At 43.0% G+C, this 27,331-nt stretch overlaps 1 pseudogene; it reads right to left on the reverse strand.

Annotated features, from left to right (window-relative positions):
- Positions 1 to 9,243: 9,243 nt before the first annotated feature.
- LOC123450766 overlaps positions 9,244 to 27,331 on the reverse strand; it is a 57,021-nt pseudogene continuing 38,933 nt past the window's right edge.

The raw sequence follows: 27,331 nt of genomic DNA on the forward strand, positions 1-27,331 counted from the left end.
AGACCCAAAAGAGCAACATCACAATGCCTCCGGAACAAGAGAATATGAACTAGCTCAAGCAGAAAAAGAGAATGAACAAAAGAATGCCAACTATCATCACCATAGGATTGAAGAGCCTCCGGACAGAGAATTGACGTAGCAATTGGAAAACCAACAACGAAAAGAACAAGAAAGTAGTGGGCTTATGAGAATCATCTCAACAAATGTGAAGTGACAACCAACCTCTAAAAGAAACAAGAATAGAAGAAAGAAAAGATATCAAAACTTCTTACACCAAGAGGGTGCATTGAGAACTGGGATTAATGACAAGCACCATGATAGCACAATCCATAGGAAAAGCTTTAGGTGAAGTCCAAACCAAGATAGCTCAATGAAGAAATCATGGTTGAAAATATCTCATGATCAAAGAATCGGTGGATTTAATTATCTCATTCTCGAAAGGAAAACTCTTCGAGGCTCCTACACTAACAAGAATGCTATAATACCACCGCAAAGGATAAAGGAAGAACAATTGCACATAGAAATGCAAGAGAAAGGATACTTGAGGTACTCCAACAAGAATCTTGAAGAACACTTGAGAATGAATTGATATCATGACGAACCACCATGAAGGACCTCCGTATACCAATGAATGATGCAAAGATATGAAGGTAGAAAAGAATAATATTATGACCTTGCTAGGATTTAGATGAAGCTTCACAAAAAGGTACTTGATAAAACTTGGAACTCCAGAAAAGAAAAGATAAAAACACTTCAGAAAAAGGAATTGATATCATGAGCCACTCCGGAAGAAGAATTCATATCTCTTGGAAGAAGGAAGAACAAGGATAAGAATTATGTTATGCTCATCCTTCATCAAATTAAATTTATGACAAGCAACGGATTTAGCGTACCACTTATTCCTCTAAAAATGAGTCTTGGAGAAACAGAGAAAAAAAAACACCACTTGAAGCATAATTGAAGGAAGCACCGGTAAGAAATCACAATTAAATGGGAATACCAAGGAAGCATGGAGACACATGAGAATGAAGAGATCATAAGCCACCTGAGAGAAAACTAGAACAAGGCACCGGATAAACGAGAGACGAACGAAGAGACAACAATTGAGAAGAATTGAGGATGAAAGCTGAAAGCTGAGAACGAAGAATCTTCTAAAATGATGGCCTTCGGAGGAACGAGAATGAAAACAACTCAGAAAACCACCGGATAGCGAGAAAGGGATACTCATGATTGACAATAGTTAAGATGATGGCACAAAGCTGAAATGACAATCTTCAAGAGAACGGACCAAGATTTGAGAAAACACACCTTCAGACTGTAAGCTGAGAATGATGAGAAAAACACCACCAAGAATTACTGAGACACTCCGGAATCATGAAGAATGAAAGGTTGAGCCAAATATGAGAATTAATTCAAATTGATCTTGAAGAAGGGATATGACTGATGAAATTCATACTTACATCATAGCTGAAAAGAATTAAGAGATCTCCGAGAAAAGATTAAAAGAGCCAGGTAAGATCCTGGGAAAGAACCTGTGGGTTATGGGCCCACTCAAAGAAACCACCGTTAGAAAAGATTGCTTAGAAGAGAGATAATGCACCGGTATGAAGAGAACTAGATGAGGTTAGCACCTCGAAATAATGAAAGATCTGAAACAAGAAACTCTAAGATGTCTTCAACACACCGGATAGAATAGAGATAACTGAATAATAGGATAGGCTGATAAGAATCTCCAACATGGGAAAGAATTACAAGGATGAATAGGATATGAAGACACGGATAATTAAATTGAATTCACCGGAAAAGATAACAATATTGAATACAGATGAACACGAAGCTCCTGAGAATCTTCACAACGAATCACCGGATAGGACACGGAATAAAAGATAGCGGAAGCAACAATGAAAAGAAAACTCTTGGATGAAAATTGAATCATTGACGAAAAAGGGTGGGATGGCGGGGAAAAACAAAGACAACTTGAGACAGATGAGATAACTCCGGAAAGAAATGAGACATTGATCTTGCAAAATTGGAGAGGATAGAATTCAGTTGAGGAGACGCACACCGGTTCGAAAAGAATTAACATGACGACTCCGGTTGACAAAATTGATGAGACAATTGATTGAGCAAAAGGATTAGCACTCTCACATAAAAATATGAGAACACAGATTAGGAAAGATTTGAAATCACCACTTGACATCGAAGCAACTTGAATTACCATATTCCAACAAAACAAAGGGTGAGGCTTATGAAACAAGCCAGAACAAACTCATGAGAAAGATTTCGTCCGATATTTTCGTGGACAGGAATCCACTAGATGTCGAACCCCAACCTAACATCATGCATTTGTTGGAAGATTGTCCTATAAGCAACTACTTAAATTCCCACCTAAGAATTCTCGAAATATCTGGTCATGCAATCTGGTACACGGATACAAGGAGTAATATCACACAACTCCTATACTAACCCGTCACCTGTATCACATCCGTCAACACACAACCAGAATCTCGGACCTTCATCTACAACAGACCCTCGTGATCACAACGATACCAAGTATGGCAATACTCCCAAACAATCTGCACCAGTACTGGGGACATCGGGGTTATCTCGCCACTACTAGTATTGAAGCAATTACGAACATCCTTCGTTATGAGATACTAAGAAATCTGAATGATAACGATGTGCTCAAGAATTCCCTGGAGCTCAACGCCCCTGAGACTTAGAGCAGATAGGAGGCACCAAGACAGAACTCCGTCACATCGGCATCATATAGATTCCAAAAATATCTGCATGATCCTAAAAAAAATGAGTGAGAAGAGAAGTAGAATAAATTATTACGTCAAGATTCCTCACGAGAGCATAGAAGAGGAGAAAAAAGAATCCTGCTCTCTGATATATAACTAGACTCAAATCAGTTTTTCGCTAGACTCGACTCGGCCAAATTCGATCAATCAAGGGGGCTCCTAGGTCAGTACTGCTCTGATACCAACTTGTCACGCCCCAGATGTGACCCTATCCTCAATTTGGCACGAAGGCCTCGTCAGGGATAGAAGCGCATCTCGTCGTGTCGCAAGAATGGATATCGTTACAAGTACATGCACTGAAAAGAAGAGATATATACAGAGTTGGCTTACACTCGCCACAAGCTACATCAGGGTCACATCAGTACATTACATAATCATCAAGAGTAAGAGCAGGGTCCGACTATGGACGAAAACAAATGAGAAAAATAAGAACGACGTCCATCCTTGCTATCCCAGGCTGCCGGCCTGGAACCCATCCTAGATCGATGAAGAAGAAGAAGAAGAAGAAGAAGCAACTCCAAATGAACAATCAACACGCTCGCGTCAAGTAACCTTTACGTGTACCTGCAACTGGTGTTGTAGTAATCTGTGAGCCACAAGGGACTCAGCAATCTCATTTAAAAAGGTATCAGGACTAGCAAAGCTTAATGGGTGAGGTATGGTTAAGTGGTGAGGTTGCAGCAGCGGCTAAGCATATATTTTGTGGCTAACTTACGAGTACAAGAAATAAGAGGGAAGATCTACGCATAACGGACGTGAGCTACTGATGATCAAAAGAATGATCCTGAACACCTACCTACGTCAGACATAACCCCACCGTGTCCTCGATCGGAGCAGGGCTCACGAAAGAGACAGTCACGGTTACGCACACAGTTGGCAAGTTTTAATTAAGTTAACTTCAAGTTATCTAGAACCGGTGTTAAACAAAGCTTCCACGTTGCCACATAACCGCGGGCACGGCTTTCCGAAAGATTTAACCCTGCAGAGGTGCTCCAACTAGTCCATCACAAATTACCACAAGCCGCATAGAAATCCTCAATCACGAAGCTCGCGATCTCGTCGGATTCCCTAGTGGAAAACCTCAACTGTGAGATTACCCAAAGCATCACCGGAATCCCGATGCACAAGATATCTCGTCAAAGGTAAAACTAATCCAGCAAGGCCGCCCAACGTGTCGACGATCCCGATAGGAGTCGCGTACCTCGTTCTCAGGACACGACGGATGAGCGATGGTTACCACGCCAAACGCCGAGTTGCCCCGGGTAGCGTTAATAAGCTGCTCTGTTTTGGACCAACACTCATGAGGAGCACTGGCCCGGGGGTTTATTAAAATAGTCCGCGGGTGCCGGCGGGTCCCTATGCATTATTATTAGGTTATTAGGCAAATGTAGTACCAAAGTTGGGCCTTGCCAGACCAGCTTTAATCTAAAACGAATTATCAAGGGGGTCCCCATAACAACCCCGATCGTGTTAGGAGCGCTCAATTATGGAACATAACACCGGTAGCCGGAAACTAAGGGGGCAAAGGTGGAACAAAACACCAGGCTAGAAAGGCCGAGCCTTCCACCTTTTACCAAGTATATAGGTGCATTAAATTAAATAGCATTTAAATATGGTGATATAACAAGGAACCCATGTAATCACATGGAATCAACTGCACCTGCAACTAGCAACGCTATCAACAGGGTTAAGCTAGCAGTAACATAGCCAATAAGTGGTTTGCTAGGTCGAACAGGTTGAAGGTTTCATGGCATTGTTGAGAGGCTAATATTTAACATGTGGTAGGCAACGAGACATAAACGGTAGCAACGGTAAAACTAGCATGGCAATGATAGTAATGGTATCTGGGGAAATGGTCATCTTGCCTGAGATCCCGCTTGGAAGAAGAACATCTCTGTGAAGCAGGCGAACCAACGTAGTCGAACGGGTCCTCACATTCCGACACGCTTGCGGAACTCTATCAAGACGGAGCAAACCGGAAACAAACATCAACACAGATATTCACCACACGATGCACAACATGATGCATACCCTAATATGATGCATGATCAGTTCAATATGCAAGGGATGGCATGGCAAATCACCTCACGCAAACACTACACATCAATTGAAGCTCGATATGCAACGGGTTACATACCGACGAAACTCCACAATTAATTATTTAGTTCACTCCCGTTTATTTACACGGCAACATTAAATGTTGTTAACATGGCAAGGGGTGAAGCGATGATCCTACGTGTCATCCTCGTCGGTTTAACTCGCGGAACAAGAGCGGAACTACGGCACGGGAGACATGCAACACAAGATCATATGCCATGAATGCGTCATGCATGCAAGTTCAAACATCATGGGCAAGAAGAGAAGGAAACATGTGTCGCCACAGCAAGCGAGAGGGAACCATGGCGGCAAGACGGAAACGAATCCACGGCAACGTTCCCATCCCGATACTCGTCGAGATATCGTGCCAACGATCTGGAAGCGTGTGCGGGATCGCTAAATAAGAATGGGGTGATCCCGTATATCGGGTTCCCATGTGTCGATGCACGACGAAAGAAGACAACGGGCAACGGGCCACATACGGTGCAAACATACATTCAACTCATACAACACATGCATACGGTTCTCGACGCGTACCAACGGTATACTTTCGAAGCATGCATATCAGAGCGGATCGGTTCGTAGCGAACGTCGTGGAAGTCGTGGTCGTCGAGGAACTCGGGTCTCGTCAACGGTAGTCGTACTCGACGTTGTGGTACACGGTCTTCGACGTCGGTAGTCGATCATGTCACCGCCAATGTTTGGGGTTCGTCGAGGACGACGTGGTGCTCGTCGAATTGTCGGCTCCATGAAGGAGGGAATGGTCTACGCGGCAACGGCAGGCGACACAACAGCATCTAGCGGGCAGCGGCCGACAACAACTACATCAACTAGCTTCGGCCACAGCAGAGCAAGCTCGGCAACAGCATGGGACAGCAACACCAACTAGCGGCGGCATAGCAAGCATCAAACTGCAGCACAACAACTAACACCTACAACACGGCAAACATGACCTAATCAACTAACACTAGCTAAGCAGCACGCAAGCAGCAAAGCAAGCAACTATCTAGCAGGACAAGCATCTAGCAGGCATCTACTAGCAACAACGCAAGGCAGCAGCAAACAACAGCAACTAAGCAGCAACGGCACACAAGGAATCAACTACAACTACAGGCAAGCAGCAGCTTGGCAGCAGCATAGCAAGCAGCAACGGCTACAGCCAGCGCAGCAGCTATCAACAGCAACATCAGCAAAACACAACAGGCAAGCTGGCACAGGCACGACAAGGTTGCAGCAACACCGGGCAGCAGCTAGCGCGACAGCAACAGCAGGAGCAGGCTGCAGGCGTGCATCAGGCCAGCAACGAGGCAGCAACGGCGGAGGTCCTCGGGCCCTGGAGGCTTCGCAGTGGCGCACCAGGTGCTCGGTATGGGGCACGACGGCAGGGCGAGCATGGCGGGCGCGCGGGACCTGTTTGGGAGGCCAGCACGACGGGGTGAGGGGCGACGCGGGGAACGGCGAGGTCGCCATGGCAGGGAGGCTGCGACCGGGGCGGCGAGCTCGAGGCCGAGGGCGAGCACGCGGGGAACTCGGGGGCGAGGGCGGCGCGCGGGTCGGGCACTAGCGGCGGCGCGGGCGCATGGGACGGGGAGCAGAGAGGCGGCTCAGCCTACGAGTGGACGGCTGCGCGCGGGATACGGCATGGCGAGGAGGACTAGGGGAGGCCGGCGAGCAGGGGGCTTGGCGCTGGCAGGGCGGTGCGGCTCGGGCCTGGGGCTGGCGGCGCGCAGAGGGGAGAAGAGAGGGCGAGGGAGGTGGCCACGGCGAGGCAAGGGGACCTGGAGGCGGCGGGGCGGAGCAGGGAACGAGGAGAGGAGAATCGGGAGGAGACGGCGCTCTGGGTGACGAGGGAGAGGCGCAGCACGACGCTAGGGATGGAGGGGGCCTGGGCCTTGGCCGGCTGGGCCTTGGTTTGGGTCCTCTCCTTCTAAAATAAAAAAATGTCTTGCACAAAAAAATAAAATAGCTGGTTTTTAAAAAAAAAAGAGGAACCCACAACCAGAAGAAAAGGAATTTACTAAAACAAAAATACTTTTGGGCTCCTTAAAACATGCTCCAACTATAAAAATAGATCGGGCTCTTTAAACAAATAAAAATGAAACCTTTTCGAAGAGTAAAATGAAACCTTTTAAAGAATTAAAAATCAAAACCCTTTTTTTAAAAAGAATAAAATAAACCTCTTTTATTTAAAGAATAAAAATAAAAGTTCTTTAAAAGAGATAAGAAAATGAGATTGTTTAAAGATAAAACAAAAGGAGAAAATGAAGAAAACTCAAGGGGTTGCCTCCACATTTAATAAAATGTTTTTTCTTTAAAAGAAGACGAATCTTTAATTTTTAAAATAGGGAACTAAACTAAAGTATTTAGCCAAACCACAAAAAGGAAATGAGAGGGGAGAGAAGGTTTTAGGTCCGCGGTGCAACAGGGCTTAGCGGTGGCTCTCACGCACCCTCTTTCATCACTCCAACAAAACAACGCCACTCATGAAGCACTATCACCCAACAACACGGAGCAGCAGGCGACACCGACTAAACACAGTTGACATGATGCCATGCATGATGCGATGATGCAAACTACATGACGATGCAACGAATAAATCTAATCACACGACAGAAATGGAATAGAAGGGGGAATCTTCTGGAATGTCGGTCTGGGCTGTCACAGGTGTCCTCATGAGTCATGTTGAATACTTTATCGACAACCTCAAAGAAACCTAGATCCATCATTATGGAGGATCAATGGTCAAGACCAGTCACTTTCCAATCGAGTACGTCATGACGGCCAAGAAAGGGAACGGGTAAAGTATTTTTGACCCAACGCCCATGGGTTTTCTACTTCATTTGATTTTTAGTTTTCCTAAAAGTTTTGTTTGTTGCATGTGTTGCCTTGCTTTTCGTCGTAGATGTGACCGCGTCTACTATATGTTGGAATACCTTGCAAAGTGGGAAGGATGAAGGGTTCTTTATATCACAGATGCAAGTGTAGCCGAGTTCCATAAAATCTTGACTTGGAACTGGGTCAGGAATGTAGATTTTAACAGGCAGCCTTCAGCACGGGATTTCATTGAGGGGGTTGTCAAAGCCTCCAACAAGAAGTATCAGTGATCACGTGGTGGTCGATGCCCATGTATGCCTTACATTCTTTTGCCGGATGAATGTAAGGTATCATCTATGTCTTTGAAACCATGTCCATGTGGTACGTTATCTCTTTCACTATAATCGCACTTTTTAATGGCAACTTGTATCCCCCTTTAATCATGTAATATATGTGTACAACTTGATCTGTTAGGTATAATAACTACTACTGATGTTTCTTGTGTTGTGATTGTATTAATGTCTAGAAAGGTATGGTTCTTGCATCGTTTGTGCGCTGGTCCGAAATGGGCTTTGAAATTCTGATGCCATCTGTTAGCTTGTTCATGGTCTTTTTGGGACGCGGCAGTTGGTTCAAAACTCTAACAAAGAAGTTGTGTACATTTTGCAACTGTTTATCTATAGAACTCGGTCAATCATGGATGGTGCACTAAGTCAGCCTAGTATTTTTCATTATAGTATGAGCACGTAAAAGGTTTATGAACTTTGTTAAATTCTTGTTATGCGTGCATTTACGAGGCAAATACCTTGTAGTCTCGAGTGGATGTGATGTGTGATTTTCTACTAGGAAATTGTAGTTTATTATGAGATATTTTCCTCATGGCAATTGTAGTTTATATCACATGGCATTTATAATGCACGACACATGGCAAATATAGGTCAACGCACATGGCGGCTTTACCTACATGAGTGCGGAAAATATAGTGATGTACATGTTGAAATTTCTACATATTGTCCACATGGGAACTACAACATTTTTGAAAACTTGGCAAACATACAACTGACCACATGTCCACTTCTAGATATGATCTTGTTTTAATTACTCTGCACTTAACACATCAAGTATATTACTTCATGCATTTGCAAATGTGGTTCTCTCCCACGGCAATGTCAGTAGTACATAGATGGCAATTATTTTTTGTCAATGATTCGTATGTGGCCAATACAATAATACTCACATGATGGGTACAGTAATAGCTATATGACAATTATTATTATTTTCCAAGAATGTGTGCACTGCAAACGGCGTTGCTATCCCATGGCAGTTCTAGTAATAGATACATGGCTCCTTTTTCATTTTTTATAATCCAATACCAATACCGCTCACTCTTCTAACTCATAATCATATATGTCGCAAAATTTTCACTAACCGCAAATCTAGCATCCCCCATGGTTGCCTATGGGTTGCCACCTCATTTCCTTGGTTTCTTGTGCTTTGCTTGAATAACTAACCCTGACTTGTATCTCACCTACTTTGGACGCCCTTTTGTGACGGACGGTGGCGGGTTCCTAACATGTGTCTGTGTGTTTGATGCTCCAGACCCTACTTCTGAGTTTTCAGAGGACGGCCCCGTGGATGTAGGTGCACTAGAACTATGTGAGGATCTATGTAAGGCCTCCTGAGCCTCCCTTTTTTTGATCTCATCGAGCTCTCTTTTCAAGGTCTTTATGTGTTTGTCTACTACCATTGCCATATCATCACTCTTGCATGGGTCATCTATTAGTTCAACATATTTCTTAATCAAGACCATGTGCCTCACGGAGTCCATGGTTGCCTCCGGTGTTTCCTCATGCACAATGAAGACTGCATTCGATGTTTGTGGCCCTAATGCATCGTTAACGTCCCAAGTCAATCGAAGGCATATGAAATGGCAGGGAAAATGCTTTACCGTGTGCACATCCGTAACTTTGAATATGTGGCAGCACACAATATCATCCCCTTTATACTTGCAGCATTCGCAATAGTAATCACCATCATTTATGTTGGCCTTCACAAAGTAGTTTCTTCCTTTGTACGGCTCTCCAGGTTTTGATTCAGACATGTCCCTGAGGTTACACACCGTGAATGTCCATTCGTCAATCTGATAAGCGGCATATGAGGAGGAACCCATTATTTCTTTGTGGAACCTGCATGTTTTGTGTTCATTAATTTCTCATTTCTTTCTAGCAGTATTTGATTGTTTTATAGTAGGCCACAAATAGCAACCATACTAAATTCAACACGGCAAACAAAGCATACTACACATGCCATGTTTGATTGTTTCCACATGGCAACTATAGTTCATTTCATATTGCATTCAAAGTGTGACGCACACGGTAATCATTATGTTTTCTTGCATTTTTTGCACATGTGAATCTAGCAGGTGTACATGGCATGTCATAGTAGGGCAAACAGGGCAATTATAGTGCATTCAACATGGCAAATAAAGTGTAATACTTATGGAAATTATGGTTGTTTTAATATGGCAATTGCAACAACTTTTCCCATGGCAACCATATTTCATCCTAAATAGCAACCACCTTGGATTCTACATCGCAATTACACTACATTTCACATGGAAAATATATTACATTGAAGATGGCAATCACATTTTCAGAACACATGGCAACTGATTTGTTTTCCATTTTGTCATATGTAGTACATTTTCATCTTGCAAACATAGTTCATTCTACATGGCAACTTGATTCGATTACCCATAGCAAACATATTTGTTATTTGTGTGTTACTTTTGCAACACATAGCATACACCATGGTTCTTGCTTTTTCATACCCATTTTTTAATAACGATGATGGTGAATGCATTCTGCCATACACGTTAAATAAGCCCGTACGAGCGTACACTTACTTGAAAAATATTTTCTTGGTGTATATTTTGCTCATCTACCTCTCCATTGGTAAGTACGTGAGTAATTTATGTTTCTTAAGTGTTGTGTTCGCTTCTTGTTGCAGTTTTAAAGCCAGTATTTTCTGCTGCAAAGTTGTATATTACTTGGTAAACTGTAGCAATGAGTTGTTGGGGCTCACATAATGCTTCAAAACAGCATTGAAACCCTCATTGTGTTGTGTAGTTTGCATAAATGGATAGAGCACTCATAAAGTAGGCTAGAACTGTTGGGGAGCGTTGCATGGGAAGCAAAAAAATTCTTACGCACGCAAAGACCTATCATGGTGATGATCATCTACGAGAGCGAGATCGGATCTACATACCCTTGTAGATCGCTAAGCGGGAAACGTTAAGAAACGTGGTGACGATCATCACGTGAGTCGAGTATAGTTTCAGTGGTGAACATCTCCATGTTGATCATATCAACTATATGATTCATGCTCGACCTTTCGATCTCTTGTGTTCCGAGGCTATGTCTGTACATGCTAGGCTCGTCAAGTTTAACCCGAGTGTTCCCCGTGTGCAACTATTTTGCACCCGTTGTATGTGAACGTTGAGTCTATCACACCCGATCATCACGTGGTGTCTCGAAACGACAAACTTTCGCAACGGTGAACAGTTGGGGAGAACACAATTTTATCTTGAAATTTTAGTGAGGGATCACCTTATATGCTATCGTCGTTATAAGAAAAATAAGGTGCATAAAAGGATTAACATCACATGCAATTCATAAGTGACATGATATGGCCATGATCTTGTGCTTCTTGATCTCCATCACAAAAGCACCGGCATGATCTTCATCATCACCGACGCCACACCATGATCTCCATCATCATGATCTCCATCATTGTGCGGCCATCGAGGTTGTCGTGCTATCTATGCTATCACTACTAAAGCTACTATCTAGCAATATAGTAAACGCATCTGCAAGCACAAATGGTAGTTTAAAGATAACCCTATAGCTCATGCCGTAGCATCGACGTGCAAGTCGATATTTAACTATTACAACATGATCATCTCATACATCCAATATGGCACATTGCTACCTCTTGAGGTTGCGTTGGTTTTTCCCTTGAAGAGGAAAGGGTGACGCAGCACAGTAGTAGTAAGTATTTCCCTCAGTTTGAGAACCAAGGTATCAATCCAGTAGGAATATCAAGATGAGGCACCAATGTACCGGCGCAAAAAACAAACAAACTTGCACCCAACGCTATAAAGGGGTTGTCAATCCCTTCACGATTATTTGCAAGGTGAGATCTGAAGGTGGAAAGTGCAACAAAGTAAAAGTGTAGATCTGAAAATATGATGTGAAGTAGACCCGGGGGCCATAGTGTTCACTAGAGGCTTCTCTCATGATAGCAAGTGTTACGGTGGGTGAACGAATTACTGTCGAGCAATTGATAGAATCGTGCAAAGTCATGATGATATCTAAGGCAATGATCATACATATAGGCATCACGTCCGAGACAAGTAGACCGACACTGTCTGCATCTACTACTATTACTCCACACATCGACCGCTATCCAGCATGCATCTAGTGTATTGAGTTCATAACAAACAGAGTAACGCCTTAAGCAAGATGACATGATGTAGAGGGATAAATTCATGCAATAGATATAAACCCCATATTTTTACCCTTGATGGCAACAAAACGATGCATGCCTCGCTACCCCGTCTGTCACTAGGTGAGGACACCGCACGGTATGAACCCAAAACCAAGCACTTCTCTCATTGCAAGAATTATAGATCAAGTTGGCCAAACAAAACCCACAACTCGAAGAGAATTACAAGGATATGAAATCATGCATATAAGAGATTAGAGGAGACTCAAATAACATTCACAGATAATCTGATCATAAATCCGCAATTCATCGGATCTTGACAAACACACCGCAAAAGAAGGTTACATCGGATAGATCTCCATGAAGATCATGGAGAACTTTGTATTGAACATCCAAGAGAGAGAAGAAGCCATCTAGCTACTAGCTATGGACCCGAAGGTCTGTGGTGAACTACTCACGCATGTATGTTGTTCCCTTTGTCCTTCGGTATGTTACTTGCCTGAGATACGATCGTCGGTATCTCCATACCTAGTTCAATCCCTTTACCGGTAAGTCTTTTTGCTCGTTCTGTATTACAAGATCCCATGACTAACTTGTTAGTCACATTGCTTGCAAGGCTTATTGTGATGTTGTATTACCGAGTGGGCCCCGAGATACCTCTGCGTCACACGGAGTGACAAATATGAGTCTTGATCCATGCCAACCCAACAGACACCTTCGGAGATACCTGTAGAGCACCTTTATAGTCACCCAGTTACATTGCGACGTTTGATACACACAAGGTATTCCTCCGGTGTCCGTGAGTTGCATGATTTCATGGTCATAGGAACAGATACATTGACATGGAGAAAACAGTAACAATAAACTGACACGGTCATATGCTACGTTTATAGTTTGGGTCTTGTCCATCACATCATTCTCCTAATGATGTGATCCTGTTGTCAAGTGACAACACTTGTCTATGGCCAGGAAACCTTGAACATATTTGATCAACGAGCTAGTCAACTAGAGGCTCACTAGGGACAGTGTGTTGTCTATGTATCCACACATGTATTTGAGTTTCCAATCAATACAATTCTAGCATGGATCATAAACGATTATCATGAACAAGGAAATATAATAATAACTAATTTATTATTGCCACTAGGGTATATTTCCAACAAGAACCTAGTGCATTTTCTTCTCCTATCGATTTTGAAGTGTCTCATTTGCCTGAACTTGATATTTTTCAATCATACCCATGCAGCCTCGTTCAAACTCTTCCACTATCAAACTATGTCCATGCACAACTCGAATTCGTTATGTTGACGGTCTGATAAGAACAGTAAGAGAGTCTCTTCTACCATCCTTATAATATGCCACCTTGAGTGCGTGTAGACTGCCACGGGCAATACCTCATTTATGCCTCCTCGCATGCTAAAGTATTCGTCTATTATCATGTGAAAGGATGTGGATGTCTCCTTGAGGGGGGTGAATATGCGCTTTAAAATAATTATGCTTTAGGCTTGAACAAATCCGGAATAAAACTACCATTTAATTAGTCAAGCACAAAACCTAAAACAACTAGGCTCACCTATGTGCACCAACAACTTATGCTAAGTAAATAAATAACTAAGTGATAGCAAGATATATAATATGAAACAATATGGATATCACAAAGTAAAGTGCGTAAGTAAAGGGCTCAGGTAAGAGATAACCGAGGCATGTAGAGACGATGATGTATCCCAAAGTTCACACCCTTACGGATGCTAGTCTATGTTTGTAGTGGTGTGGAGGCACACTTCTCCCCAAGAAGACACTAGGGCCACCATAATCTCCTCACGCCCTCGCATAATGCAAGATGTTGTGATTCCACTAAGGGACCCTTGAGGGTAGTCACCGAACCTGTACAAATGGCAACCCTTAGGGACAGTCACAGAACCCCTACACTTTGGCAACCCTTGGGGGTGATCACTGGAACCCATACAAATTGCTCGAGGCAATCTCCACAACCTAATTGGATACCCCGATGCTTGCCCAAAGCTTTCCACCACAATGATTGAGCTCTGGGGCACCACCGACCATCTAGGACGCCAAAGCACCCAAGATGCACAAGCTTTAGGGTACAAAGCACCCAAGAGTAAGAAGCTTCTCAACTTTTCACTTCCACATATCATCGTGGAGAATTCAAACTGATGCAATTAATGCAATGGCAAGAACACACGAAGTGGTCAAGTACCTCACTCTAAAATTCCACCACAATAATAAAATCTAAGGAGGAATATGAGAGGAAGAATAAGGAGCTCATAAAGAACCCAAAGATCTAGATCCAAGGGGTTCCCCTCACATGGAGGAGACAGTGATTGGTCGAAACGTAGATCTAGATCTCCTCTCTCTTTTCCCTCAAGAACTAGCAAGAATCATTTGAGAGATTGAGAGTTCAAGCTTGAAGAAGGTCAACAATGGGGGGCAAATATGAGCTCAAAGGATGAATACCATTGGGAAAGAAGGCCCCCTTAAATAGGCCTCCCCAAATCCAACTGTTATGTGCACTAGTCGTGCACAAGCGCTACTACCGCTTAGCAGAGCAGTACTACCGCTTAGTGTGGTAGAACCAGGGAAAAATGAGCAGGTGGCTATAAAATTGAGGCGGTAGTGTCACCGGAGCAGTACTACCACCCATGCCAGCGGTACATCCGCTAGGAACAGCATGAGCGGGTGAAACCACGGTAGTAGAGTGAGGCATCGCGGTACTACCATAGAGAGCGGTACTACCGCCCATAATTTTAGTTCTATCACCGATCAAAGGAGTGAGCTATCGAGACAGAAAAATATAATCGGAAGTAGCAGTAGTAGCATACAGCAGAAGTACTGCCTAAGCGGTAGTACCATGATACCGAGCGGTACTACCGCCTAAAGAGAGAAATACTATTGTGGCACTAAAACTGCCATAACTTCCGCATACGAGCTCCGAATTGAGCAAACTCAAGCTTATTGGATAGCAGACGACAAGTACTATCAAAATAGTGAGTATGAAAACGCCAATGATATAGATATGTGAAACCTCTATGAATGAAGAACCGGCAAAAAATCCAACATCGAAAACACCATAGGATATGCATATGGACTTCATTTTCGATGAACTCGAGGTTGTCATGAAGATGACCATGTTGGAAATATGCCCTATAGGCAATAATAAATTGGTTATTATTATATTTCCTTGTTCATGATAATCGTTTATTATCCATGTTAGAATTGTATTGATTGGAAACTCAAATACATGTGTGGATACATAGACAACACACTGTCCCTAGTGAGCCTCTAGTTGACTAGCTCGTTGATCAAAGATGGTTAAGGTTTCCTCGCCATAGACAAGTGTTTTCACTTGATAACGGGATCACATCATTAGGAGAATGATGTGATGATCATGACCCAAACTATAAACGTAGTATATGATCGTGTGAGTTTATTGCTACTGTTTTCTGCATGTCAATGTATATATTCCTATGACCATGAGATCATGCAAATCCCGGACACCGGAGGAATACCTTCTGTGTATAGAACATTGCAACATTACTGGGTGACTATAAAGGTGCTCTACAGGTATCGCCAAAGGTGTCTGTTGGGTTGGCATGGATTAAGACTGGGATTTGTCACTCCGTGTGACGGAGAGGTATCTTGGGGCCCACTCGGTAATACAACATCACAATAATCCTTGCAAGAAATGTGACTAAGGAGTTAGTCACGGGATCTTGTATCACGGAACGAGTAAAGAGACTTGCCGGTAATGGGATTGAACTAGGTATGGAGATACCGACGGTCGAATCTCGGGCAAGTAACATACCAAAGGACAAAGGGAACAACATACGGGATTAACTGAATCCTTGACATAGAGGTTCAACCGATAGATATCTTCGTAGAATATGTAGGAGGCAATATGGACATCCAGGTCCCGCTATTGGTTATTGACCGGGGAGTGTCTCAGGTCATGTATGCATAGTTTCGGAACCCGCAAGGTCTGCACACTTAAGGTTCGGTGACGTTTCGGTATAGTTGAGTTATAGGTGTTGGTAACCGAAGGTTGTTCGGAGTCCCGGATGAGATCATGGACGTCACAAGGAGCTCCAGAATGGTCCGTAGGTAAAGATTGATATATAGGAAAGTGGTTTTTGAACTCCGGAAAAGTTTCGTACATTGCTCGTAGTGTACTGGGGGTGACGAATGGGTTCCGGGGGTCCACCAGGTGGGCCCATCCACCCCAAAGGGTCTCATGGGCTGTGGGAGGTCATGGACCAGCCCTTAGTGGGCTTTACGAAGCCTCCACTAAAGCCCAAGGCATATTGGAGGTGGGAAGGAAAGAAACCCAAAGGTGGAAAAGGTGGAAAGGGTTTCCAAGTGGAGAGGACGAATCCTACTCCTAGTGGGATTGGAGTAGGACTCCTCCACCTCCAATTTCGGCCAAACCTTGAGGGTTTGAGGCTGCCTCCTCCCATCCCTCCCTCATATATATACTATAGGTATTAGAGGTGAGGCTAACCCTAATTGCCACGTGCTCCCTCTACTTCTCTCTAGATATGGATTGGTTTTTAGCAGCGCTTAGGCGAAGTCTTGCTGGAATAGATCCACCACCACCACCACCACCACCATGCCTCCATGCCGGAGAACTCATCTACCTCTCCGCCCCTCTTGCTGGATCAAGAAGGCGGGGATCGTCATCGAGTTGTACGTGTGCTGAACGCGGAGGTGTCGTCCGTTTGGCACTAGATCGGGGTGGATCGTGATGGGATTGCGGGACGGATCTTGGTGAGATCGCGGGATAGGCTGCGATTTGAATCGCGAAGATGTTCCACTACATCATTCGCGTTATATATGCTTTTTCTTAGTGATCTACAAGGGTATGTAGATTCACTCTCCCCTCTCGTAGATGATCATCACCATGGATAGGTATTGCATGTGCGTAGGAAAATTTTTGTTTCCCGTGCAACGTTCCGCAATAGTGGCATCGTGAGCTAGGTTCATGCGTACACGATATTTTGAGTAGAACACAAACGAGTTTGTGGTCATTGATGTTCAATTTGCTGCCCTCCTTAGTATTTTCTTGATTCGGCGGTATTGTTGGATTGAAGCGGCCCGGACCAACTTTACTCGTACGCTTACGAGAGACCGGTTTCATCGACTGACATGCAACTTGTTGCATAAAGATGATTGGCGGGTGTCTGTTTCTTCAACTTTAGTTGAATCGGATTTGACCGAGCCGGTCCTTGGAGAAGGTTAAATAGAAATTTGCATATCACCGTTGTGGCGTTGTGTAAGTAAGATGCAATCATGCTAGATACCCATAGCAGTCACGTAAAACATGCAACAACAAATTAGAGAATATCTAACTTGTTTTTGTAGGGTATGCATGTGATGTGATATGGCCAAAGACATGATATGATATATTGGATGTATGAGATGATTATGTTTTAATAGTTAAATATCGACTTTCACGTCGATGGTACGGCAACCGGCAGGAGCCATAGGGTTGTCTTTAAACTAATGTTTGTTCTTGCAAATGCTTTTACTATATCGTTAGGTAGTAGGTTTAGTAGTAATAGCATAGATAGCGCGACAACCTTGATGGCGGCACAATGATGGAGATCATGATGATGGAGATCATGGTGCGGCGTCGGTGAGGATGGAGATCATGCTAGTGCTTTGGTGATGGAGATAAAGAAGCACAAGTTCATGGCCATATCATGTCACTTATGACTTGCATGTGAAGTTAATCCTTTTATGCACCTTATTTTGCTTAGAACGACGGTAGCCTTATAAGGTGATCCCTCACTAAAATTTCAAGATAAAATTGTGTTCTCCCCGACTGTGCACCGTTGCGACAGTTCGTCGTTTCGAGACACCACGTGATGATCGGGTGTGATAGACTCAACGTTCACATACAACGGGTGCAAAACAATTGCACACGCGGAACACTCGGGTTAAACTTGACGAGCCTAGCATGTACAGACATGGCCTCGGAACACAAGAGACCGAAAGGTCGGGCATGAATCATATAGTTGATATGATCAACATGGAGATGTTCACCATTGAAGCTAAACTCAACTCACGTGATGATCGGACTTGAGTTAGTGAATTTGGATCATGCGACACTCGAATGACTAGAGGGGTGTCAATTTGAGTGGGAGTTCATAAGTAATATGATTAACCGAACTCATTATCGTGAACATAGTCAAAAGGTCTTTGCAAATTATGTTGTAGCTTGCGTTGTAGCTCTACTGTTTTAGATATATTCCTGGAGAAAATTTAGTTGAAAGATGATGGTAAAAATTATGCGGAGTGGGTCCGCAAACTGAGGATTGTTCTCATTACTGCGCAGAAGACTTATGTCCTTAATGCACCGCTCACTGTGCTAAACCCCGAGCGTCGTCTGTGGATGTTGCGAACATCTGACATACACGTTTTTCATGACTAATGATACTTCAGTGGATAATGCTTCAATCAGCTTAGAATTGAGGCGCTGAAGATGTTTCGAACGTCACGGAACATATGAGATGTTCCAAGATATGAAATTGGGATTTCATGCTCGTGCCCTTGTTGAGAGGTATGAGACCTCCGACAAGATTCTTTGTCTACAAAGTAAGGGAGAAAAGCTCAATTGTTGAGCATGTACTCAGATTGTCTGAGTGCTACAATCGCTTGAATCGAGTGGGAGTTGATCTTCAAGATGAGATAGTGATGGTTCTCCAAACTGCTACCAAGCTACTAGAGCTTCGTGATGAACTATAACATATCAAGGATAGATATGATGATCGTTGAGCTATTCGCGATGTTTGACACCGCGAAAGTAGAAATCAAGTAGGAGCATCAATTGTTGATGGTTAGTAAAACCACTAGTTTCAAGAAGGGCAGGGGTAATAAGGGATACTTGATGAAGGGTAAACCAGTTGCCGCTCTAGTGAAGAAACCTAAGGTTAAACCCAAACCCGAGACTAAGTGCTTCTATGAGGGGAACGGTCACTGGACCGGAACTACCATAGTTACTTGGTAGATGAGAAGGCTAGCGAAGTCGACAAAAGTATATTGGATATACATGATATTGATGTGTACTTTACTAGTAGTCCTAGTAGCACCGTGGTATTAGATATCGGTTTGGTTTCTAAGTGTTAGTAACTCGAAATAAAAGCAACGGAATAAACGGAGACTAGCGAAAAGTGAGGTGATGATGTGTGTTGGAAGAAATTTCAAGGTTGATGTGATCAAACATCACACGCTCTCTCTACCATCAGGATTAGTGTTAAACCTAAATAAATATTATTTGGTTGAGCATGAACATGATTAGATCGTGTTTATTGCAATACGATTATTCATTTAAAGAGAATAATGGTTATTATGTTTGCTTGAATAAATACCTTCAATGGTTTATTGAATCTCGATCATAGTGATACACATGTTCATAATATTGTTGCCAAAAGATACAAAGTGGTAATAATAGTACCACTTACTTGTGGCACTGTCGCTTGAGTCATATTGGTGTAAAACGCATGAAGAAAGCTCCATACTGATGGATCTTTGGACTCACTCGTTTTTGAATCGTTTGAGACATGCGAACCATGCCTATTGGTATGAACGCATGAAGAAACTCCATGCAGATGGATTGTTTGGACTCACTTGATTTTGAATCACTGGAGACATGCAAATCATGCCACTCGAGCAAGATGACTAAAGGCCTCGTTTTCCAGTGAGATGGACAAGAAAGTAGCTTATTGGAAGTAGTACATTTTGATGTATGCAGTCAAATGAGTGATGAGGCACGCAGTGGATATCATTATGTTTTTACTTCACAGATGATTTGATTAGATACTAGTGTATTTGCTTGATGAAACACACATCAGTATTATTGAAAGGTTCAAGTAATTTCAGAGTGAAGTTGAAAATCGTCGTGACAAGAGGATAAAATGTCTACGATATGATCATAGAGATGAATATCTTAGTTGTGAGTTTGGTACACAATTAAGACAATGCAAAAATTGTTTCACAACTCATGCCACCTGGAACACCATAGTGTGATGGTGTGTCCGAACGTCATAGCCGCGCCCTATTGATATGGTGCATACTATGATGTCTCTTATCGAATTACCACTATCGTTTATGGGTTAGGCATTAGAGACAACCACATTCACTTTAAATAGGGCACTACATAATTCCGTCGAGATAACACCGTATGAACTATGATTTGGAGAAACCTAAGCTGTCGTTTCTTAAAAGTTTGGGGCTGCGACGCTTATGTGAAAAAGTTTCAGCGTGATAAGCTCGAACCCAAAGCGGATAGATGCATATTCATAGGACACCCAAAAAGGTTGGGTATATCTCCTATCTCAGATCCGGACGCAAAGTGTTTGTTTCTAGAAACGGGTCCTTTCTTGAGGAAAAGTTTGTCTCGAAAGAATTGAGTGGGAGGATGGTGAAACTTGATGAGGTTATTGAACCGTCACTTCAACAAGTGTGTAGCACGGCGCAGGAATTTGTTCCTGTGGCGCCTACACCAATTGAAGTGGAAGCTGATGATAGTGATCATGGAGCTTCAAATCAAGTCACTACAAACCTAGTAGGTCGACAAGGTCACATACTGCTCCAGAGTGGTACGGTAACCCTGTCTTGGAGGTCATGTTCTTGGACAACAATGAACCTACGAGCTATGTAGAAGCGATGGTGGGCCCGGATTCCGACAAATGGTTGGAGGCCATGAAATCCGAGAGAGGGTCCATGTATGAAAACAAAGTGTGGACTTTGGAAGAACTACTTGATGGTCGTAAGACTATTAAGTATAGATGGATCTTTAAAAGGCACGTAGACGATGATGGTGAAAAGTCACCATTAAGAAAGCTCGACTTGTCGCAAAGATGTTTCCGACAAGTTCAAAGAGTTGACTATGATGAGACTTTCTCACTCGTAGTGATGCTAAGAGTTTGTTGGAATTATGTTAGCAATTGTTGCATTATTTATGAAATCTTGCAGATAGGATGTCAAAACATTGTTTCATCGATGGTTTCCTTGAGGAAAGGTTGTATGTGATACAACCAGAAGGTTTTTTCGATCCTAAGGATGCTAACAAGTATGCAAGCTCTAGCGATCCTTCTATGGACTGGTGCAAGCATCTCGGAGTTGGAATATACACTTTGATGAGATGATCAAAGTTTTTGGTTTTATAAAAGTTCATGAGAAACTTGTATTTCCAAAGAAGTGAGTGGGAGCACTATAGATGTTGTGATTAGTATGTGTGGTTGACATATTTTTGATCGGGAATAATGTAGAATTTCTCGAATGCATAAAGGGTTGTTTGAAAGGAATTTTTCAAAGGAAAACCTGGATTTAGCTACTTGAACATTGAGCACCGAGATCTATGGAGATAGATCAAGATGCTTGATAAAACTTTCAATGAATACATACCTTGACAAGATTTTTGAAGGAGTTCAAAATGGATTAGTTAAAGAATGGGTTCTTGACTGTATTGTAAGGTGTGATTTTGAGTAAGACTCAAAAAGCCTGACCACGGCAAAAGAAAGAGAAAGGACGAAGGTCGTCCCCTATGCCATAGCCGTAGGCTCTAAAGTATGCCATGTTGTGTACCGCACCTGATGTGTGCCTTGCCATGAGTTTGTCAAGGGGTACAAAGAGTGATCCAAGATTGATCGCTGAACAGCGGCCAAAGTTATCCTTAGTAACAAGTGGACTAAGGAATTTTTATCGATTATGGAGGTGATTAAAGAGTTCGTCGTAAAGAGTTACGTTGATGCAAGCTTTGACAGTAATCCGAATAACTATGAGTAGTAAACCGGATTCGTATAGTGGAGCAGTCATTTGGAATAGTTTCAAAGGGCGCGTGGTAGCAGAATCTATAGGATGACATAGAGATTTGTAAAGCACACACTGATCTAAAAGGTTCATACCCGTTGACTAAAAAAACTCTCTCACAAGCAAGACATGATCGAACCCTATAACTGTATGGGTGTTAGATTCATTAGAATCACATAGTGATGTGGACTAGATTATTGACTCTAGTGCAAGTGGGAGACTGTTGGAAATATGCCCTAGAGGCATATTTAAATTGGGTATTATTATCTTTCCTTGTTCATGATAATCGTTTATTATCCATGCTAGAATTGTATTGATTGGAAACTCAAATACATGTGTGGATACATAGACAACACATTGTCCCTAGTGAGATTCTAGTTGACTAGCTCGTTGATCAAAGATGGTCAAGGTTTCCTCGCAATAGACAAGTGTTCTCACTTGATAACGGGATCACATCATCAGGAGAATGATCTGATGGACAAGACCCAAACTATAAACGTAGCATATGATCGTGTCAGTTTATTGCTACTATTTTATGCATGTCATGTATCTGTTCCTATGGCCATGAGATCATGCACCTCCCGGACACCGGAGGAATACCTTGTGTGTATCAAACGTCGCAACGTTACTAGGTGACTATAAAGGTGCTCTACATGTATCTCCAAAGGTGTCTGTTGGGTTGGTATGGATCAGGACTGGGATTTCTCACTCCGTGTGACGGAGAGGTATCTTGGGGCCCACTCGGTAAAACAACATCACAATAAACCTTGGATGCAATGTGACTAAGGAGTTTGTCACGGGACCTTGTATTATGGAACGAGTAAAGAGACTTGCTGATAACGGTATACAGATTGCTACAGACTGGTCTGCTGTTAACAGATTCTGTTTTTGTTGTGTTGGTTGCTTATTTTTATGAAACTATGGATAGTATCGGGGTGTATTTGCCATGGAAGATTGAAAATACAGTAACCCAACATCAGCATAAGTAGAATTTAAGTTTGCTACAGTACCTAAGGAAGTGGTGGTTTGCTTTCTTATACTAATGTTATCACGAGTTTCTATTTAAGTTTCGTGTTGTGAAGTTTTCAAGTTTTGGGTGAAGTTCTTATGGACAAAAATATAAAGAGTGGCAAGAGCTCAAGCTTTGGGATGCCCAAGGCACCCCAAGATATTCAAGGATGTCGCAAAACTCTAAGCTTGGGGATGCCCCGGGAAGGCATCCCCTCTTTCGTCTTCAAATCCATCGGTAACGTTACTTGGGGCTATATTTTTATTCACCACATGTTATGTGCTTTGCTTGGAGCGTCTTGTATCATAGGAGTATTTTATTTTTGTTGTGTCACAATCATCCTTGCTGCACACCTAGAGAGAGAGACATGCACTCACCGTGATTTTGTTGTGCTTCACTTATATCTTTTGAGCTAGATGCTTTTGCTCTATGTGCTTCACTTATATCTTTTAGAGCACGGCGGTGCGTGGCTTGGTAGTTGATCTATGCTTTGAAAGTAGTCTCAAAGGGGGTAGTTATCCAAAGGGATATGAAAACTTCCACCTTCATGTGCATTGAATAGTTAGAGAAGTTTGATTCATCTCAATTAGTTTTGAGTTGTGGTTATGGTAATATTGAAGTTATGCTAGTAAGGTGTTGTGGATCTAGAAATACTTGTGTTGAAGTTAGTGATTCCCGTAGCATGCACGTATGGTGAACCGCTATGTGATGAAATCTAAGCATGATTAGTCTATTGATTGTCATCCTTTGTGTGGCGGTCGGGATCGCGCGATGGTTTATACCTACCAACCCTTCCCCTAGGAGTATGCGTTGAATGCTTTGTTTCGATTACTAATAAAACTTTTGCAACAAGTATATGAGTTCTTCATGACTAATGTTGAGTCCATGGTTTAGATGCACTTTCACCTTCCACCATCACTATCTTCTTAGTGCCGCGCAACTTTCGCCGGTGCACAAAACCCACCATTTGCCTCCCACAAAGCAGCCACCATACCTACCTACTATGGCTTTTTCAAAGTCATTCCGAGATATATTGCCATGCAACTACCACCATGACATGTGCCACCACTTCCACATTGCCATTGCATGATCGTAAGATAGCTAGCATGATGTTTCCATTACTGTCTATGCCATGCTAGATCATTGTCACGGTACACTACCGAAGCCATTCCATATAGAGTCATCGTTGCTCTAAGTTTTGAGTTGTAAGTGTGATGATCATCATTGATGGAGCATTGTCCCATGTGAGGAAATAAAAGAGGCCAGCGAAGCCCATATACAAAAAGAGGCCAAAGATGCCCACCAAAATAAAAAAATATAAAAAAAGAGGCCAAAGAGCCCACCAAAAAAATGAGAGAAAAAGAGAGAAGGGACAATGCTACTATCCTTCCACACTTGTGCTTATTAAGCACCATGATCTTCATGATTGAGAGTCTCTCGTTTTGTCACCACCATATAGCTAGTGGGAAATTTTCATTATATATCTTGGCTTGTATATTCCAATGATAGGCTTTCTCAAATTTGCCTTAGGTCTTCGTGAGCAAGCAAGTTGGATGCACACCCACTAGTTTTCTTTAAGAGCTATCACATACTCTTAGCTCCAGTACATCATTTTTATGGCAATCCCTACTCATTCATATTGATATCTATTGATGAGCATCTCCACAGCTCATTGATATGCCTAGTTAATGTGATCATCTTCTCTTTGTTTGTCTTGCAACATCCACCACACTCCACACCACTTATAGTGCTAAAACCATGGCTCACGCTCATGTATTGCGTGAGAGTTGAAAAGGTTCGAGAAAGTAAAGGTGTGAAAACAATTACTTGGCAAATACCGGGGTTGTGCATGATTCAAATTCGTTGTGCAATGATGATAGAGCATAGCCAGACTATATGCTTTTGTAGGGACAACTTTCTTTTGGCCTTGTTATTTTGAAAGTTCATGATTACCTTGCTAGTTTGCTTGAAGTATTATTGTGTCCACGTCAATAGCAAACTATTGTTTTGAATCTAATGGATCTGAACATTCACGTCACATAAGAGGAGTTACAAAGGACATCTATGCTAGGTAGCATGAAAGCATCAAAAATTCATTCTTTATTACTTCCCTACTCAAGGACGAGCAGGAGTTAAGCTTGGGGATGCTTGATACATCTCAAACGTATCTATAATTTTAGATGGTTTCATGCTGTTATCTTGTCATCTTTGGATGTTTTATGTACCTTTTATATCTTTTTGGGACTAACTTATTAATTCAGTGCCAAGTGCCAGTTCCTGTTTTTTCTGTGTTGCTCTTTTCAGATCTGATTTTGGAACGAAGTCCAAACGGAATAAAATCCCCGAAATAAATTTTTCTCGAACGGAAGAAGATCAGGGGGCTTGAGGTCCAAGCCAAGATAGCTACAGGGGGCCCACAAGCCCACTAGCCGCCACCAAGGGGCGGTGGCTAGCGGGCTTGTGGCCTCCCTGGCGCCCCCCTGACCTAGCTCCTTCGCCTATATATTCCCTAAAATACAGGAAAAAAATTGGGGAATCCACGAAAACACTTTTCCGCCGCCGCAAGCGTCCGTTTCCTCAAGATCTCATCTGGAGACCCTTCCTGGTGCCCTGCCGGAGGGGACTTGGGAGTTGGAGGGCTTCTACATCAACATCATCGCCCCTCCAATGACTCGTGAGTAGTTCACTTCAGACCTACGGGTCCGTAGTTAGTAGCTAGATGGCTTCTTCTCTCTCTTGGATCTTCAATACAAAGTTCTCCATGATCTTCATGGAGATCTATCCGATGTAATCCTCTTTGGCGGTGTGTTTGTCGAGATCCGATGAATTGTGGATTTGTGATCAGATTATCTATGATATATATTTGAGTCTTTGCTGATTTCTTATATGCATGATTTGATATCCTTGTAAGTCTCTCCGAGTCTTGGGTTTTGTTTGGCCAACTAGATCTATGATTCTTGCAATGGGAGAAGTGCTTGGTTTTGGGTTCTTACCGTGTGGTGACCTTTCCCAGTGACAGTAGGGGCAGCAAGGCACACATCGTGTACTTGCCATCAAGGATAACAAGGTGGGCTTTGTCGTAGATATGAGATTGTCCATCTACATCATGTCATCTTGCTTAAGGCGTTACTCTGCTCTTTTGGACTTAGTACACTAGATGCATGCTGGATAGTGGTCGACGTGTGGAGTAATAGTAGTAGATGCAGAAAGTATCGGTCTACTTGTTTTGGACGTGATGCCTATAGATATAATCATTGCCATAGATGACGTCACGACTTTGCGCGGTTCTATCAATTGCTCGACGGTAATTTGTTCACCCACCGTCTACTTGCTTTCATGAGAGAAGCCACTAGTGAACACTACGGCCCCCGGGTCTATTCACACCTATCGTTTCCACTTTCGCTTTTACTTTGCTTTGTTACTTTGTTGCTTTCAGTTCTCACTTGGCAAACAATATATAAGGGATTGACAACCCCTTCATAGCGTTGGGAGCAAGCTTTTTGTGTTTGTGCAGGTACTTGTGATACTCCTTCACTGGATCGATACCTTGGTTCTCAAAACTGAGGGAAATACTTACCACCGCTGCGCTACATCACCCTTTCTGCTTCGAGGGAACACCAACGCATGGCTCCAAGGCCACCGGGAAATCCTTTGCATATTTGCCTAGGAAGTCCCTAAAGGCGTAGCCATAGCAGAAGGATTCCCGGTGCCGTTGCTGAGGAGTATCAAGATGAGAACAGTCTCCCGTCAGCACGTGTTTCTGGCGCCGTTGGAAGGTCTTTTGTTGTAGTAGCAGAATTCTGGCCTGAAAAAGGAGCAAGTTTGAGATGCCTATTCTGCGCAACTCCAAAAGCCGAAAATCAACATGGTTTTTTTTGGGATTTATAAAAAATACTGGGCCGAAGAAGTGCCACAGGGGCGCCAGCAAGTGGCCACAAGCCTGCTAGGCGCGGCCACCCCCCTGGCCGCGCCTAGGGGGCTTGTGGGCTCCCTGCTCGCCCACTTGCCCCCCTCTTTTGCTACAAGAAGGGTTTTGGTCTAGAAAAAATCAGGAAGAGGCTTTTCGGAGGATTCGCCGCTGCCACGAGGCGGAACTTGAGCAGAACCAATCTAGAGCTCCGACAGGACGATCCTGCCGGGGAAACTTCCCTCCCGGAGGGGGAAATCGTCGCCATCGTCATTACCAACACTCCTCTCATCGGATGGGACTCATCACCATCAACATCTTCATCAGCACCATCTCATCTCCAAACCCTAGTTCATCTCTTGTAAC

This window comes from Hordeum vulgare, chromosome 4H (assembly GCF_904849725.1).
Source record: "Hordeum vulgare subsp. vulgare chromosome 4H, MorexV3_pseudomolecules_assembly, whole genome shotgun sequence".
Classification (NCBI taxonomy): Eukaryota; Viridiplantae; Streptophyta; class Magnoliopsida; order Poales; family Poaceae; genus Hordeum; species Hordeum vulgare.